Below are 18,573 nucleotides of genomic sequence, written 5' to 3'. Positions count from 1 at the left end.
GCTGCAGGAGGGAGGACCTACTGGACAAAAATATATCCTGGAGAAGAGAGGAAAAACACCCAGTTAAGGAGAGGGGCAGGAAAACCACCATTGTGCCCCTTGTGCTTCCGTCTCTCCTGTTTTAACAGGGAAAAAAAGGCAAATTTAGGGAATATCTTTGGGGCAAATCTGATGTTTGTAACCATGAGACGCGTTGGGCGCGGGAGTGAGCGGGGTGAAGGCGAACTTGGCTTTGCTCCCTGACCCCAAATCTGCTTTATTCCACCCAGAAACGGGGAACCGCAAATGGATGAACCCGAGGAAGAAAGGAGATGCTTTGGGTTTGGCTTTTTTTTTCTTTTTTTTCCCCTTCCCTGCCTGTTTCCTGCAAGGTTTAAAATCCTTCTGGCAGCAAATCCCAGCAGGATTTGCTCTGTCTTCCTAACAGGAGATGGGAAAGTGCTACAGCTTGTTTAACTCTTTCATCCCCTACGCAGAATTTCCCCATTTAACGACTCGAAACGAAAAACCGGCGGCGGCGTTGAAACGCGTCTCCCGAGACGCCTCCGACCGGCTTCGCCTTCCGTGTTAAATGTATTGTTTTTCTGTTAAATTTGTTATTCCAGGAGATAGAGTGGATGTTTGTGGGGCATAGGGATGTGTTGGGTGGGCTGTGCGGGGTCTTCGTTGGGCTCAAGGTGGAACGTTGCGTTCCTCATTCAACCCAGCGTCTCGTATTCCGCAGTTGCTTCCAGCCGTCGACACGCTGGAAGGGAGGGATGCCATCCAGAGGGACCTCGACAGGCTGGAGAGGTGGGCCTGTGTCAACCTCATGAAGTTCAACCAGGCCAAGTGCAAGGTCCTACATCTGGGTCGTGGCAATCCCAGGCACAAATACAGACTGGGTGGTGAATGGATCGTGAGCAGCCCTGAGGAGAAGGACTTGGGAGTGCTGGTGGACGAGAAGCTCAATATGAGCCGGCAATGTGCTCTTGCGGCCCAGAAGGCCAACCGCGTCCTGGGCTGCATCAAGAGGAGCGCGGCCAGCAGGTCAAGGGAGGTGATTCTCCCCCTCTACTCTGCCCTCGTGAGACCTCACCTGGAGTATTGCGTCCAGTTCTGGAGCCCCCAACATAAGAAGGACATGGACCAGTTGGAGAGGGTCCAGAGGAGGGCCACGAAGACGATAAGAGGGTTGGAGCACCTTTCCTATGAGGACAGGCTGAAAGAGTTGAGGCTGTTCAGCCTGGAGAAGAGGAGGCTCCGGGGTGACCTTATAGCGGTCTTCCAGTACCTCAAGGGAGCCTACAAGAAAGATGGGGAGAGGCTGTTCAGGAGGGCCTGTTGTGATAGGACAAGGGGTAATGGTTTTAAAATAGAGGGAGGTAGATTCAGGTTGGATATTAGGAAAAAATTTTTTACCCTGAGAGTTGTAGAACACTGGAAGAGGTTGCCCAGAGAGGTGGTGGATGCTCCATCCCTGGAGACGTTCAAGGCCAGGTTGGACAAGGCCCTGAGCAACCTGATCTAGTTGGAGATATCCCTGTTCCTTGCAGGGGGGTTGGACTAGATGACCTTTGAAGGTCCCTTCCAGCCCTAACCATTCTATGATTCTATGAAAACCCCGTGAAATAGTTTCGGTTTGAAATAATGTCTTTCTTCCCAACTAATGGATGTTACTCCAAATCACCATTTATCCATGGATTTCAAAACTTGTTTTCTCCATCACCCCCCCCCGCCACCAGCAGCACTGGGTGCCAAGGGTGCCGGCATCCCCCGCGGCATCTTCGCCTCATCCCTCCTCTTCTTGGAGGGGGTTTACTAATACTGGAGGAACGGGATTTATTTAAATCTGCCTTTTTCTGCCAAAGATATTGGAATGGGAATTGGGGAAACTGGCCATCTTTTTTTTTTTTTTTAATTCATCTCAAAACTCAAGAGAATTGGATTGGACTGTCCAAGTGGGCAATGGTTCCTCAGCATCATGGGAAGGCAGCGCGCCGACCTCGCCACTTTTAACCCAAACCTGGAAAGTTTGTGTTTCCCCTCAAAAGAAGGAAGTTTTTCTAGGAAGAAGGAGAAAGCAAACCTCAGCTTCTCGCTTCCGAACAGAGGCAGTGAGTCGGTCACCTCCAATTACCCACACAATTCCCTTTCCCCAGGGGAAGCCAGGGAAATTTACTTAGGAAACCATTCATTTTGAGGCAGAAGTTCTTGGTTAGTGATGAAAAGGGATAAGGCTTATTCCTTTGGAGTAATTAAATTGGTTTGAGGAGCACAACTCGGTTTAGTTGGAATTCAAGCTAAGAAATTCCGTGTAAATGTATGAGCTGATTGCAAAAAACGCCAGTGTTGGGTTGATGCTTCCACTATATTTTTTTTTTTTTTTTTTCCAATAGCAAAAGTCTAGAAGCAGCAGATTTTAATTCACGAGCCCAGTGTTCCCAGTGGTTCCCATTTCCCATATGGCTCTGTGGATGCAGTGGCTCTGCTTGCCGGGGCTGGATGGTGCATAAGTGGAGTTTGTCGTGTCCGTGATGTGAATACGTGCGGCCTCGCTCTCGTTTTCCAAGTGTTTTGACAAGGGCGTGTAGTGACAGGACATGGGGCAATGGATTTAAACTGGAAGAGGGGAGATTTCGATTGGATCTAAGGAAGAATTTCTTCCCTCTGAGGGTGGTGAGGCACTGGAACAGGTTGCCCAGAGAAGCTGTGGCTGCCCCATCCCTGGAAGTGTTCAAGGCCAGGTTGGATGGGGCTTTGGGCAACCTGGTGTAGTGGAGGGTGTCCCTGCCCATGGCAGGGGGGTTGGAACTGGATGATCTTTGAGATCTCTTCCAACCCAAACCATTCTAAGATTCCATGACTATGATTCCATTCTATGATTCCAGCTCCCCTGGGCTGTTGGGAGCCCAAGGCATGGGATGTCTTCCATCCATGCATGGTTACGTTGAAAACATAGGATGTCTTCTCAGTTCAGCCTAAAGGCGTGTTCACTCTTGGCTGCAGCAGCAGTGAGGTTATCCCGCCCGGAAACACAGCCGCTGCTTCTGCAAAAACAGGCGGACAATTAGTTGCTAAGGCAACGTTTTTCCCAAAGCTGGGATTTTCCGTGCCCTTTTTTAGCCCTGCTCCATCAGCGAGGATGTTTTACAAACCGGGCTTGACCTGTAAAGAACTCGTCTTTGCTCACCGGGATGAGGGACCACGTGTCACCAGGGCCGGTGTGTCCGAGGAGGACCTTCTGCTCCCGGGGGTTGGTGGAGGTCAAGGGGACACCCCAGACCCCCTCTTGGTGCTGTGTCCTGTGGGTCGGGTGCCTCCGGAAGAAGTCGGCAGCCATTCCTGAGCCCATTACCAACGGCTGCTGGAATCCAAGACACTAAATAGAGTTTTTCCCATCCGGGGAAATTTACGGATAACGGTCAGATCTGTAAAATTACTGTCTGAGCTAATACCGGCAGACATACGTTGCATGTTCAGAAAGATAAATGGTAGATAAATACTAATTTATCTAACACGATCGCTCCTACTGGGCTTTTTTCCCTACTTTCCTCTGTTTAATAAACTCTCCAGCACTTTTCAGACAGAAATGCGGGAAAAGTAATAAAGGGATCCGGTCGGGGTCATCTATTCTGCTCTGGAGGCACGGAGTTTGTACTAGAGTAGGAGGGAGGAATTACTCATACTGTACATGGATATTTATCGTTCTAGATAACGAAAGCCCATTTAGATTGTAGCTAAATCCCAATGAACTGGTCTTTGTTCTGTCCGCCCCAGTAAAGTGCTCTTCCATAGAATGGTTTGGGTTGGAAGGGACCTCAAAGCTCATCCAGTTCCAACCCCCCTGCCACAGGCAGGGACACCCTCCACTAGACCAGGTTGCTCAAAGCCTCATCCAGCTCCAAAGATAAGGAATATTTATGAAACCTTGCACAGCCTCTTTGCGTCGTTGCCTCCAGGTTGGCGCAAGAGCTTCCGCGTTCGCGAGTCTCGGAAGGGAACGGCGCGAGCTGTCGTGGTTTTAGAATAAAAGGACTGAGGGTCTAGACAAGAACAGAGGGAGCACCCACCAACCATGGTCCTGGGCAAAACAGACTTGGCTTTCTTAAAACAAAATCAATTTATTAACAGTTGCTTAAAAAAGGATAAAGGGAAACGAAACCAGTTATTGAGAGGACAAAGAGAAAACAAGGCTAGATCTTAAAAAAAAAAAACAAAAACCTCCTCCCCACCCCCCCTTTTCCTTTTGTTCCTGGTTCTACCTTCCCCCCAGTGGGGCAGGGAGACAGGGACTGGGGGAGTGCAGGTCAGTTCATCCATGTTGTTCCTGCCGCTCCTTTCTTAAAGGAGGAGGAGTCCTTACACCATTTTCCCTTGCTCCAGTGGATCCCCTACTCACGAGGAAAACTCCACAAACTTCTCCAGTGTGAGTCCTACCCGCAGGATGCAATCCTTCCCCATCGGATTGCTCCAGTGTGGGCTTTACCACAGTCTCGGATTCTCAGGGAGTTGTGGCCACTTGCTTCGGCGTGGGTTGTCCCATGGACTCTAGATGCTCCTCTGCCTCGTCGTGCATCCCAAGCTCCATTATTAACAGTTACTCATCGTGCATCCCGTGCTCCACGACTCTCTTAGGCTCAGGCATCTCTTCCGCGACGTGGGTTTCTCCACGGACCGCGAGTGGGTCTCTGCTCTGCCGAGTCCATCCTGGCTGCAGCGGGTCCACCTGCCGTCTCGCCACCGGCTGCAGGGGAAACTCAGCTCCGGCACCTTCTCCTGCTCCATCTTCACTGACCTGGTGTCGGTGTGGCTGTTTCTCTCAGATCTCAGTCCTCTCCGGGTGAACTCGGCCCAGCGGGCACCCCAGCAGTAGGGTGCCCCCCGAGTTCCCCAAGCGGCTTCATCGCCGCCATCTTGAGCACGTGGTGCCGGCCTGGCGCGGGCAGCCGCCAGGCCGGGGCTGGGGAGGGAGGGCAGCGCCCTCCTCCCTTCTCCTCGCTCCTGGGCAAAAAGCACCTTTTCTGTTCCTTTGTCCCAACTTAAATAGGGCAATTCGCAGAGGCGCCGATTGGCTCAACCCCGAGGGGGATGGGAATCCAATCTGGTGGCACAGGGAGCAAATCCCCTCTCGTGCCACCAGAACCCCCTCCCCCACATGGAGCTATCACACGAGCGAGGAGCGTGGCACGGGGTAAGGTAGCTGATCTAAAGGAGTGGCCTCACGCTTCACGGCGGAGCTTCTTTCCATTATCGAGGCTGGTTCGTAGCCTCCCAGCGTGCTTTCCCCGAGGAACCGCCTGAGGAAGTAGGTGGAATTCATGGAATCGATATTTCTTGCTTGATGCTCGCCCGGGGACCTGTTATTTCACAGCGTAGATAGAACCTCTGCCAGTAGTCAGGCACTGGGATGTGCCAGCCAGGGCGGACCTGTGGGACTGGGAGAGTCGGTGACTGGGGGCCTGGATTTAGTGGGGAGGAGCTGGAGAGCCCAGCGCTGCCCGGGAGCCGTGGGGAGCAGGTGGGCATGTACAGGGTGCACCTCCCGGGCACCCCACTGTGCCAGGGTGCACTCAGGCCTCCTGTGTTGGGTGGATGCTCCCGCTTTGAAGAAGACTTGGGCTCTTTGCCACGTCTTCACACACGGTTTTCCCTCCAGCCTTAACCAGAATTTCTTCTGATTCATTTCGAAGCAAGTAACTATAAATTAAAAAAAAATCGATTTATTGTGAATGAGTGGAGTGGATGTTGAGTAGTTGTCCGGCAACAGAGTTCCATTCACCATATGTGCCGGCATTTCGCCAGCCCGGGGGGTCCTGTACCGCCCTGGTGGTCTTGTACCATCCTGGTGGTCCTGAGTCCCCAACCAGAACCCTCCAGCTCTGCCCTCCGCTATGGCGATCAGAGAGTCATGCCAGGACGATGCCAACACTTTATCTGATAGACCTCAGCGCCATACTTTTGACAAATTGCTCCTATTTTTCCGTTGCCCATTTGCCTTGAGGACGCTCGCCGGAGCTCAGCGTTTCAGTGCTGCTCAGCACTTCTCCTCTGCAAAAGGCTTTGTTTAATTTAATTTAATTTAATTTAATTTAATTTTAATTTTTTTAGGATTGGAAGGGACCTCAGAGATCATCCAGTTCCAACCCCCCTGCCATGGGCAGGGACACCCTCCACTACACCAGGTTGCCCAAAGCCTCATCCAACCTGGCCTTCAACACTTCCAGGGATGGGGCAGCCACAGCTTCTCTGGGCAAACTGGTCCAGTGCCTCACCACCCTCAGAGTGAAGTTCTTCCTTGTTGCGTCTTTGATAGGTCTAAAATGGATAGAATATGTTGGAAACATCCAATACTTCTCCGGAAATGGCAAAGCGGAGCTTTACGGGGTTACGCTGCTGGATTTTCGTGGGAACGCGGAAGAGCCGATCGCAAGGGAAAGGCCAGGAAGACAGAGGCAGGGCGAAACCAGTTCTGTTCCATGAGAGTTAAATCCCTTCTTGTCACATGTGTAACATTTAAAACTCAGCCAGACGGTTCATCGGAGGCTGCAGACTGCGCCGATGAACAAACAGCCTCCTGCCTCTCTAGGGAAGATGGTTAGTGGTAGGCGTCGGTGGTGGAACTGGAAAACTTGGTTTGAAGCAACCACCTTTTTTCTCGACGACGTTATGAGGAGTGTTCCCTGTTCTACAGCTTGTGATTTAACGAGCTTCCACGTTCTTTCAGGCACAAAGGCGAATCCCTGTTTGCATCCCCAGTCTGTTCTCCGCAGCGTACTCCGGGTAGCGTTTCACAACGGAGCTGGAAGAGCTTGGCCCCATTTAGAGCAATCCTTCCTTTCTTACTTCAGTGGGTGCCCTAAAATGTGTCAAAGATAATAATCCCTGCAAATACAAGAAAGTTTTGATACTACCGACGTATTTCTGGACGATTAGAATGTGTGGAATCATAGAATCATAGAATAGAATGGTTAGGGCTGGAAGGGACCTTCAAAGGTCATCTAGTCCAACCCCCCTGCAAGGAACAGGGATATCTCCAACTAGATCAGGTTGCTCAGGGCCTTGTCCAACCTGGCCTTGAACGTCTCCAGGGATGGAGCATCCACCACCTCTCTGGGCAACCTGTTCCAGTGTTCTACCACTCTCATAGTAAAAAATTTTTTCCTAATATCCAACCTGAACCTACCTCCCTCTATTTTAAAACCATTACCCCTTGTCCTATCATAACTGGCCCTCCTGAACAGCCTCTCCCCATCTTTCCTGTAGGCCCCCTTGAGGTACTGGAAGAATATTATTTAGGCTACTCCGTGGGTAAGACACCCACGTCGCATCCCAGCCTGGCACAGTGCGGGTGCAGATTAGCCTCCCATCAAATTTGCAGAACTATTCTCTTCCCAGAAGTTCTCTACTATTTTGAAGTTACCAGTGAACCATTCTATGATTCTAAATATTTTTCTTTTTTCAGCTACGGAATCGGAATTTTCCCTACTTTAATATCCACTCCAGAGCACCAGGGCAGGGCTGCCCAAGAAGTTCCCTGCCCATGGCAGGGGGGTTGGAACTAGATGATCTTGGAGGTCCCTTCCAACCCAAACCATTCTATGATTCTATGATTCTATATTTACTAAAAGGATTGCATCATACAAGGAGGTAAGACGGCACGACTGGGTGAGCAACGTGAGTCATTCTCAGGAATTTTTAGTAATTAAGGGTGGTTTTCCATAACCCTTTTTAACTTGCTGAAGGAACCACACGGAGCGGTTGGGTTCCCGTCTGCTTTGAGGCTCAGGTGACAAAACACGAGCTGAGATATATCGCGCCCTTGACTGGGTGAATCCAATCTGTTCAGCTCCATGTTTTCTTGCGGGAACAGATTGCTTCATTTCTTTCTGCTTCCTTCCACTAGACTGGTTTTTCTCAGTTATCCTTCCTGGTCCCATAGAAATAGTCCATGGACTCCCAAGAGGTTCAGCAATTAAAAACCAGCGCTCTCAGCTGCGCTGAAGATGTAGGAATCTCAGGTTCTCATGACCTGGGGGCTTAGGATTTGCCTCAGCTCACAAGACATCAAAAGATGGACTTCAACGAGGATGCAAAGGTCTTAATCAGTGACGTGGACTTTCTCCCCTTCCCGTTTTATGGAGAGTCACCTGGACTGGGCTGAGACACCCAGAATAGTCCTTTCCGGCATCTCCACTTTGCAAGAGAGGTTGAAAAATTGAAATGGGTTTGGGTCAGCAGTGGAAAGGTCTTTGATAAGGATAAGGGAGATGACTTCCACCCAGTTCTACGTTTTTCTGTAAATTTACATTTGTCTGGGGCTCCCAACATCTGGGTCCGCCTTACAGCGGCGAACTGGTTTTAGCAAAACCAAACGACCAACCAAGCTTCACCAGGTCTCTTCCTCAGCTTTGCCTAAAGGTTTAGAAGAGCGTTTGGTGCAACACAATAATTCAGTTAACCACCAAAAATCACTTGCAGCCATCGAGGTGAGAAGCTGGCAGAGCCGTCAATACCCGTGCCATGGCTGCGCCATCCCTGGCAGTGTTCCAGGCCAGGTTGGATGAGGCTTTGGGCAACCTGGTGTAGTGGAGGGTGTCCCCCCCCAACCAGGGGGGTTGGAACTGGATGATCTTTGAGGTCCTTTCTAACCCAACCCATTCCGTGATTCTATGGCTGTACAGGGAAGGTCCCCTATGGGGCGATGCCAGCGGTGCTGCGTACAGCCAGGGACGAGTGCCCGTGTCCCAGTGCTCACCCAGGGACGCTTCCAACCCTGGTTAGCCCCAAACCCACCTCATTGCTGCCCGTTTTGATCCATAGATCATGTTCTCTAACAGAAGTGCTGACCACCCCTGCAGCGAGTTTACCTCTTCTGATCATACTCTGGCTTTTCTTAACTCTTTGTCATGGACCTTTTCCATAACCTATGGAAAAGACATGGTCCTGACTGTCTGGCTGACTGCCAGCACACTCCTGTGTGCTGACTCCGGGAAATAACAGGTTTAAAAAATACTTCTAGCAGCAGAGAGCATGGAAATTAGATTTTCCAAATCCTCTGTGAATGCCGAGAGAAATTCCATAGGAGTTCCCCACCGGTTGTCTTTAGAAAAAGTGAACAGACCCCAAATCCCAAGAGTTCAGCTTGACTGAGCTGCCAGGAGCAGTAGGATCCGGGCTGTTAATCACAACGGGAAAGTATCTCGTGATAAGCCTCACCGAGGCACCTAATCGCCTCCGTGGGACTTGCAGTGTGTCCCAGTCCTCGGTGTCTCTCAGCTGCCGGCGTCCGGAGAGCTTGGAGCTGCGTCTTTGTGATGGTTTTTTGCAGCTTGCTGGGTTGAGAGGTCCGGGTGGAAGGAATAGGAAGCATGACCCCAACCCTGGTGTGGTGTGACCTACAACCCCACCTGCAGCAAGGGCTGCTGCACAGGAGAAGATAGAATCATAGCTTTAAACTGAAAGAAGGGAGATTTTGATTAGATCTAAGGAAGAAATTCTTCATCCAGAGGGTGGTGAGGCACTGGACCAGGTTGTCCAGAGAAATTGTGGCTGCCCCATCCCTGGAAGTGTTCAAGGCCAGGTTGGATGAGGCTTTGAGCAACCTGGTGTGGTGGCAGGTGTCCCTGCCCATGGCAGGGGGGTTTGGAACTAGATGGTTTTGAAGATCCCTTCCAACCCAAACCAGTCTGATTCCATGACTGCCACGTGCCCATGCAACTTAAACTGCCCTGAATTAGATCCTCAAAGCAAAAGAGAAACAAAAATAAGGTTTTACTGGTACAAACTGGTGTGTGCCAAGCTGTGAAGACATCAGAGACAAGAAGAGGACTGTAGATCTCTAGCTCTCGATATGAGAACACCATTCCAGCTGCAACAGCGGTGGGACCTTGGATAGCCAGGAAAATGCAGAATGAGAAACGCAACCATCTCAGAGGCTGGGGAACGATGTGGAAAAGCCCGATTTCCTCCCATTCCACGTCCTTTGCATACCAGTGTATATGGTGGGAGGGAAATAACTGAATAACCAAGGGAGAATCTTGAGCAAGCCGTGATTATACCTAGAACATGGTCATGGTGGTGATCATCCATGCTTAGGGCCCACCAGCAGTCCCCACCCGGCATTCACGGCACATCTCCACCACTTGCAGGAGCACCGAGCTATTATTCGAGCTCATTTGGATGCCCAGGCCAGCGGCCCCCCTGACCTGCAGCATCTCCACACACGAGCAGCTCTACAGAAGCCACCTGAGAGCCAACCCAGGTCAATGCCAAGCAGGAGCTAACAAGGCTTGATGAGGCTGATTTGAATTTGCGCCACTGATTGCCTCTGCGGTGAACCTTTATTTCATCGTGTACGTTCCCATTTAAATGTGAAGAGCCACTTCTCGTCAAAGCTGTGGAGCACTTAGGCCAAATTTGTTCCTTCTGGGCCAAATCATAGAATCATAGAATGGTTTGGGTTGGAAGGGACCTCAAAGATCGTCTAGTTCCAACCCCCCTGCCATGGGCAGGGACACCCTCCACTACACCAGGTTGCCCAAATCACTGGTTCCTTCTCCAAACTAGGTATGAAGCGCTTGCGAAGCACCTACGGCACGCGTGTTCCCACCTACTTCTGTGGTCCCTCCTGCTCCAATACTGGGGACTGACTCAGTTCGTCAAGCTCAGCTGTGGTTTAGATCCCATCAAGTTTCGTGTCTCACCCCCACGTGCTGCTTCAGCAGAGCGGTCACCCCTCCTGTCCCCACCATCCAAGGACATACCCCAGCCAATGCCGTCCTGCCCGCCGAGGGCCATCACCATCATGCACCCCTTGGCTCCAACACCCTGCTTGGCTCAAGCTTTAATTTTATTCTTCCCAGGCAGAGTTTCTAAAGAGAAAAGTGCAGGGTGGGCAGCGAGAGGTGCCTACCAGGAGCAACCAGGTGCCCAGCGGCGCTGGCTCGGCGCTGCCAGGGGCTCCCCGGACTTCCCAGCCAGCAGCCACCCACCTCCGACCACACGCAGGGTTTAATTAGCCAGAACGCAACGCAGACGCTTTTCTCAGCGGGTTGTAATTTTATGGAAATCTCGTTGGATTAATTTTTGAGCAGGGATAAAGCACTCCTCGTTCTCGGCACTCCGCGCTGTTTTCCGGCAAATCAGGCTCGCTCAGGGCACGAAGGAGCACTCTGCTTCCAGGTTTTACGGATCAATTTCATTCGCAGCTTTTTAGCACTCGCTACGCTGCGTGTTATCAGAAAGATTTTATTTTTTTTTTAAATGTGATTCCTAGCTAAGATGTCTTGCGTTTCATATTCTGGATGGAGGATCATAGAATCGGTAAGGTTGGAAAGGACCTCTAAGATCATCAAGTCCAACCGTCAACCCAACACCACCATGTCCACTAAACCATGTCCTCAAGTGCTACTTCTACACGTTTTTTGAACACTTCCAGGCATGGTGACTCCACCACTTCCCTGGGTAACCTGTTCCAATGTTTGACCACTCTTTCAGTAAAGAATTTTTTCCTAATATCTAATCTAAACCTCCCCTGGTGCAACCTGAGGCCATTTCCTTTCATGTCCTATCATGTATGTATGAGTCTACGTAAAAACTTCAAGGAGTTGAAGGCTTGTGTGAACCTGCGTCGGTGGGTTTGGTGGTGGTGACAGTTGGGTCAGGTTCTAGAGGATGTGGTGCCACATCCCTAAATTATTCCTGCCCTCTGCCTCTGCGACTGACTCATGAAGTCGTCCTCGTTGAATCACTCTCGTGGACGTGCAAGATGGGCAGAGGAGATCTTCACAGCCACCTTGTCTGGTAGTTCAGGGCGTAAACCTGCTCTACTCGGCCATCAGTACCTCTTCATCCTGGTAAATAGATATTGTTTGAACTGGAGCATACGATTTTGAGCTACTGGTTCAGAAGATGGGAGTTTTCCACCTATATTTCTGCTGTTCCACTGGCTCGCCGCACAAAGCTGAGTGTCTTCCTTCAGCTTGTTTTTCTGAGGCTACAAAAGTGATTCCACGTAATTTTAAAGCCAACTGGCCGCTAGCTCAGTTGAGCTTGCTCCAAAGAGACGCGCTTTAGGCCTCCACGAATTATTTTTCTGTTGTGTTTTGTTCTGGTTTTGTAACGTTTCTGTAGATAACATGAAAATGTCCAGAGGAAACTTAGGGAAAAGGAACCCACGCAGACAGGACGTGATAAGCTGTTAGAAATTGGCTGAAATGAAGTTAAGATAATGAGACAGCTCTGCTCGAATCCGAGCGGTTTTTCCAACCACAACAGCCCCAGGTACTAAAAAGGAACATTATTACATTTCCAGCTGACCAGCACTTACTAACTGCTGCTTCTGCAGCAAGCAGGAGTCACGGGAGGCCAAGTCAAAACCAAGGAACCGAAGAAGTTCACCGCTTTCTTCACCACGAATAAATAAATGCAGATGCACAGAGTTGTTTAGGGGCTGATACATCATGGCTGCAGCACCAAAGCGATCCCGGTTTGTTCCTGAGTGGTTGGGCACATCAAATCATAGAATCATAGAATCATAGAATGGGTAGGGCTGGAAGGGACCTTCAAAGGTCATCTAGTCCAACCCCCCTGCAAGGAACAGGGATATCTCCAACTAGATCAGGTTGCTCAGGGCCTCGTCCAACCTGGCCTTGAACGTCTCCAGGGATGGAGCATCCACCACCTCTCTGGGCAACCTGTTCCAGTGTTCTACAACTCTCATGGCAAAAAATTTTTTCCTAATATCCAATCTGAATCTACCTCCCTCTATTTTAAAACCATTACCCCTTGTCCTATCACAACAGGCCCTCCTGAACAGCCTCTCCCCATCTTTCTGGTAGGCCCCCTTGAGGTACTGGAAGACCGCTATAAGGTCACCCCGGAGCCTCCTCTTCTCCAGGCTGAACAGCCCCAACTCTTTCAGCCTGTCCTCATAGGAAAGGTTCTCCAGCCCTCTTATCATCTTTGTGGCCCTTCTCTGGACCCTCTCCAACTGGTCCATGTCCTTCTTATGTTGGGGGCTAATATTTAAAGCCTTGAAACGCAGGGAATTAGGAAAGATGGGTGCATTTCGAAGTTAAATAACGGATCCGATTTTTTGGTGCGAATCATTTGTAATTGCAGATTGATGTTTTGACTGGGCAGAAATGATGCAGGTCATTATCTGCTGGCCTCGGCAACGTTCTTTTTTTCAGGAAAACAACATTTTCTGGGCCTGAAAAAAAATCCGGGCCAACCTTCTAGGTGAAAAATGTATTTTAATCCAAAAACTTAGTTGCAATAAATAACTAAATAATCAGGGCTTTTCTTTTTAACATCGTTTTGGGCAGAAGAGGATATTGGTTTCTGACCAACCTTGCTCATTCCTCTTACTCTTAACTGCCTAGACCCTGGCTATCAAATCACGGTGCAGAAAATACAAGTATAACCTGCTGAAGTATTATGGTTTAGGGAAAAGACGTAACGGATGAAATACCCTATCGGCATAAATTGATCGAGTTTCTTTGAGCTCAGTAGAGTTATACTGAGAAGCACCAAGAGGTGAGCTCCGTCTCTATGCATGAGTGCAGACAGAGAATGGAATGGAATGGAATGGAATGGAATGGAATGGAATGGAATGGAATGGAATGGAATGGAATGGAATAGAAAGGAAAGGAATGTGTGTGTGCAGCCCAGAAAGCCAACCGTATCCTGGGCTGCATCCAAAGCAGCGTGGGCAGCAGGTTGAGGGAGGGGATTCTGCCCCTCTGCTCTGCTCTCATGAGAACCCCCTGCAGTGCTGCCTTCAGCTCTGGGGTCCTCAACACAAGAAGGACATGGAGCTGCTGGAGCGGGTCCAGAGGAGGCCACGAAGATGATCCGAGGGCTGGAGCACCTCTGCTATGAAGCCAGGCTGAGAGAGTTGGGGCTGTTCAGCCTGGAGAGGAGAAGGCTCCGGGGAGACCTTCCAGCAGCCTTCCAGTACCTAAAGGGGCTACAAGAAAGCTGGAGAGGGGCTTTGGACAAGGGTGTGTAGTGATAAAACAAAGGGCAATGGATTTAAACTGAAAGAAGGGAGATTTCGATTAGATATTAGGAAGAACTTCTTCACTCTGAGGGTGGTGAGGCACTGGACCAGGTTGCACAGGGAAGTTGTGGCTGCCCCATCCCTGGCAGTGTTCAAGGCCAGGTTGGATGAGGCTTTGGGCAACCTGGTGTAGTGGAGGGTGTCCCTGCCCATGGCAGGGGGGCTGGAACTAGATGGTCTTGAAGGTTGCTTCCAACTCAAACCATTCTATGATTCTATGAATCCTGGCAATTCAGGCAGTACTTTGGTCAAGGACAGAATGAGGAAGAATATCAAATATATTAGGAATACTTTGTCATTACTCGGTTCGGACATCCCCGGGTCTGATTGCTTTCATTAAATATCACTAATTGCCACCGACAACCCTTTGAAGGGCTGCTGGGCACTCTTGTGTGAGTTCAAGATCCCCAAAATAGGTGACATTTTTGGCACGTCGCATGCCCCAGCGACAGAAACCCTACCTGATCTGTGACTTCTTACACCACCGTAAGCGAGCAGCGTGCCCTGGTCCTTACAACCCTTCGCTGCAAGAAAAGCAAGCAAAAAAAACCAGACTGAGTGCATTGGCATGAGGCAAATATACATTAATTTAATTAACGAGATGAAAAGCGACGCTATTAATACTTTGTGAAACCCACAACTGAGTCACAAGAACACAGCTTACTCAAAGGCATACACCAGCTTTGCTAACCGTAGTTAAAATGATTTATTTCTTTTTTTCCTCCAGTAGAGCAGGCCTTAAAGAAAAATTTGACTAAGAAATCACTTTCTGGGATAATTAAAGGAAAAACAGGGGGGAGAAAAAGAGCTGACTGCAACTTCTTCCTTATTGCTGGAGAAGAGTGAAGCTATGCCGAGCCGGGCAGCCGCTGCCAGCTGGTATTTGTTCCGGGCTGTGGGCACAGGGAGAACAGGTGAGATAACATATTTGCTTTCATTGTGGTGCAATATCGTGGCTAATGCAAATATGCCCGTCACAGGGAACATAAATACCACATCCTGCTACTACTCCCAAAGCAGATCCAGCCCTCTTTTTTCTTTTAAAAAAAAAAAAAAAAAAGACTATCAGGAAATGCCATCCCTTTGTTATTAACTTTGGGTGGTTTTTCTCTACTAACTCTGCGACGGATTTGTTTAGTCACTGCTGCTTCACGTGAAATTTCTCTGTCTGGGAAGAACAGGATCCAGGGACATTTCCTGTTCTCGTGAACACCGCCGAATTTTAATTGTTAGAGGAATAAGCAGGAAAATGAGGTTACTAAGACATTCACCTTTAATTTAAGGGACCCAAAAAAAACCCCCAACTACAAATCGTTTTATTTCACATTTAGCGACCCAGAGGAGATAAAGAGTGAACTTATCTAGAAACTGCAAGGGCTTTGGAGAAACCCTTCTGCCTGAACCCGTCCATCAGAGCAAAACATTTTGCAGTTCTCTAAAAAGAGCTGGCAACCAACAGAGCTACTAATTGCCTGAATCACCGCGGACCGCGAGCCAATTTGTCGGATACTGCGTGGGTGCGAAGTTCTGAGCCGTGAGGCCTCGGAGAAATGTTTGCCAACAGTTTGATCTCCTCTGCCTACGAGCGCCGGGCATTTACCAGCAGGGAAAGGGGCGAACGGAGCAGTGATAACCTGTTTGCAAATGTCGGAAAACGCCGGCAACCGGTCCGACTGATCTGAAACGGAACGGTTGCTGTTGGCAGCTGAGCTGCATGGGAAAGTATTTTTTTTCCAAAAGGATGCGTGCGCCGCCGGTAAGAAGGCTTGTTTGTAAGCTGTGCAGCCCGAAGAACAAAATTGTTCGGAAAAACTCTTTTTCTCATGGTGGTGACAGCAGTGTTTTGAAACGTTGCCAGTAACAAACCCCGGGGAAGGGTAGAAACCGTTTCAAGAGGCCTCTCGGCGGCTGGAAGTGCTAGAAGGTGGGACTGGGCACAGGATCTGCAGCTGGATGGTCCTCCTGGGATCAGGAAAGGTTAGCTGAAGCTCTCCCAGTTTTGCAGGCATCTCTGGACACACAGAAATCAAAAGAGAAAAAATCACAGCAGAGGGTTCCTGGATGTTCGAGTAGGGTATGGAGCTCAAATTCCCGTTTTTTGCTCCTCGCCCGATGCCGTGTTCTGTCCATCAGCAGACTTTACCAGTGGCATACCTCAGCGTTCCCCATCACATCTCACCAGCGACCTCACACGCAAAAAAACGCCACTTAAAAGAATTACATCAGAAGTTCTAACTTCACAGTACACTCCGCTGAAAATTTAAGCCCGAGGATTCGACTGGAATTATTGGAACTTGCTCTGAACACGCAGCTCTGCTTCCCAAGGGCGTTGCACCGCGCTCTGACCTCGGCCCAACCAAGCACACAGGGCAACACCAGCCTTTATTTCTCTGTGCTGCTCTCACTCAGCTCTCTCCCTCCCCTGCCTGTTGCCTTCTCCTTTTTAAAGCAGATATTTTGGGGCCAAACTACGCTCGTACTACGTGCCAGTTATCAGCAGCGTGGTGCAAATATTGTTGTTATTTTCTGCATGAATACCGATGTGCAGTACTGGAGAGAGGATGCGTCGAGTGCACCCTCAGCACGTTTGCAGATGACACCAAGCTGGGTGGTGGTGTGGACACGCTGGAGGGAAGGGATGCCATCCAGAGGGACCTGGACAGGCTGGAGAGGTGGGCCTGTGAGAACCTCATGAAGTTCAACAAGGCCAAGTGCAAGGTCCTGCACATGGGTCGGGGCAATCCCAAGCACAAGTACAGGCTGGGTGGAGAATGGATTGAGAGCAGCCCTGAGGAGAAGGACTTGGGGGTGCTGGTGGATGAGAAGCTCAACATGAGCCGGCACCGTGCGCTGGCAGCCCAGAAAGCCAACAGTGTCCTGGGCTGCATCCAAAGCAGCGTGGGCAGCAGGGCAAGGGAGGGGATTCTGCCCCTCTGCTCTGCTCTCCTGAGACATCCCTGGAATACTGCCTTCAGCTCTGGAGTCCCCAACACAAGAAGGACATGGAGCTGCTGGAGCGGGGCCAGAGGAGGCCACAGAGATGATCCAAGGGCTGGAGCACCTCTGCTATGGAGACAGGCTGGGAGAGTTGGGGCTGTTCAGCCTGGAGAAGAGAAGGCTCCGGGGTGATCTTGTGGCAGCTTTCCAGTACCTAAAGGGGGCCTACAGGAAACCTGGAGAGGGAATTTTTCCAAGGGCGTGTAGTGATAGGACACAGGGTAATGGATTTAAATTGAAAGAGGGGAGATTTAGGTTGGGTATAAGGAAGACATTTTTCACTCAGAGGGTGGTGAGGCACTGGCACAGGTTGCCCAGAGAAGCTGTGGCTGCCCCATCCCTGGCAGTGTTCCAGGCCAGGTTGGATGGGGCTTTGGGCAACCTGGTGTAGTGGAGGGTGTCCCTGCCCACGGCAGGGGGGCTGGAACTGGCTGATCTTTGAGGTCCCTTCCAACCCACGCCATCCCGTGACTCTCCCCCTGCGAACACACAGGGTTTCCTGCCCGCGCTTTCCCACCAGAGGAAACAACCTCTGGCCGCGCTCCCCCTGAGGACAGTCGCCTCTCCCGGCCCCGCGGCGAACGCCCCCCCCGCTCCCCCCGCCCCGCCCGGCCGGCGCTCCCGCAGAGGGCGGGGCTCCGCGCCGCCCGCCCTCCCGCCGCCGCCGCCGCCGCCAGCCGTGAGGAGAGAGGCGCGGGCGGCGCGGCGCTGCGGGAGAGCAGGTGGGTGCCGCCCGCCGTGAGGGGCTGAGGGGAGGGGAAGGGGGGGAGCGGGGGCGGCCTTTTCCCGCCCCGCCGGCGGGCTCGGCTCTGCCGGCACCGCGGCCCGGCGCGGGGGGGGGGGGGGTGCGGCGGCGGCGGGGCTCGGCCTGGAGGGAGGGTAAAATGGAGACCGGGGGTGCTGTGGGGATCGCGCGGGGAAGGTGAGCGCGGAGCCCGGGCGGCCCGGCATGAGGCCGCTATCGCGACTGTGGGCTTCTCGTGACATCGGCGGCGGGGGGGCCGGGGTGCCTAGATGGCTGCCAAAGGCTGCGTGTTCCAGCTGCCAGGGTTGCGAGTGGAAAAGACGTGGCCGGTGGAAAGGGAAGGGCGGTCGGAAGCGCCTGGCGAACGATGAACGTAAAGGAATGGTGCGTATCGAACGGAAAGGGAATTCGTCCCGAAGCGCTTTTATTCCAAAATTCCCAGATTTAGTTAGCCTGGAACAGCGCTTCCATCAACGGGCAGGTTTTCACGGCACTCGCTCCTTAATTTGGGTGGAGGAATGAGATGAGAATGTGCTCGGGATGATATAAAAAGATCTGAAGACGCAAGCAGAACGCGCTTTCTAATGGAAAAAGAAAGCCGTGAACTTGGTATCGTTGGGCCAGTGTATATTCAATAACTTTTTTACACCTATTAGGTCAGATTAGAGTGGGGAGGCGTCTTTCCTGCACTCCGCAGGGATCATGGAAGCGGATTTGGTCCGTAAGTTCGTAGCCAAGCCCAAGTTCTGCAGAGTTTGACGGAAATGTCTTTGCGAGCGGCTGC

This window comes from Tauraco erythrolophus, chromosome Z, assembly GCF_009769465.1.
Source record: "Tauraco erythrolophus isolate bTauEry1 chromosome Z, bTauEry1.pri, whole genome shotgun sequence".
In the NCBI taxonomy this organism is placed as follows: domain Eukaryota; kingdom Metazoa; phylum Chordata; class Aves; order Musophagiformes; family Musophagidae; genus Tauraco; species Tauraco erythrolophus.
This window is presented reverse-complemented; position numbering follows the sequence as displayed.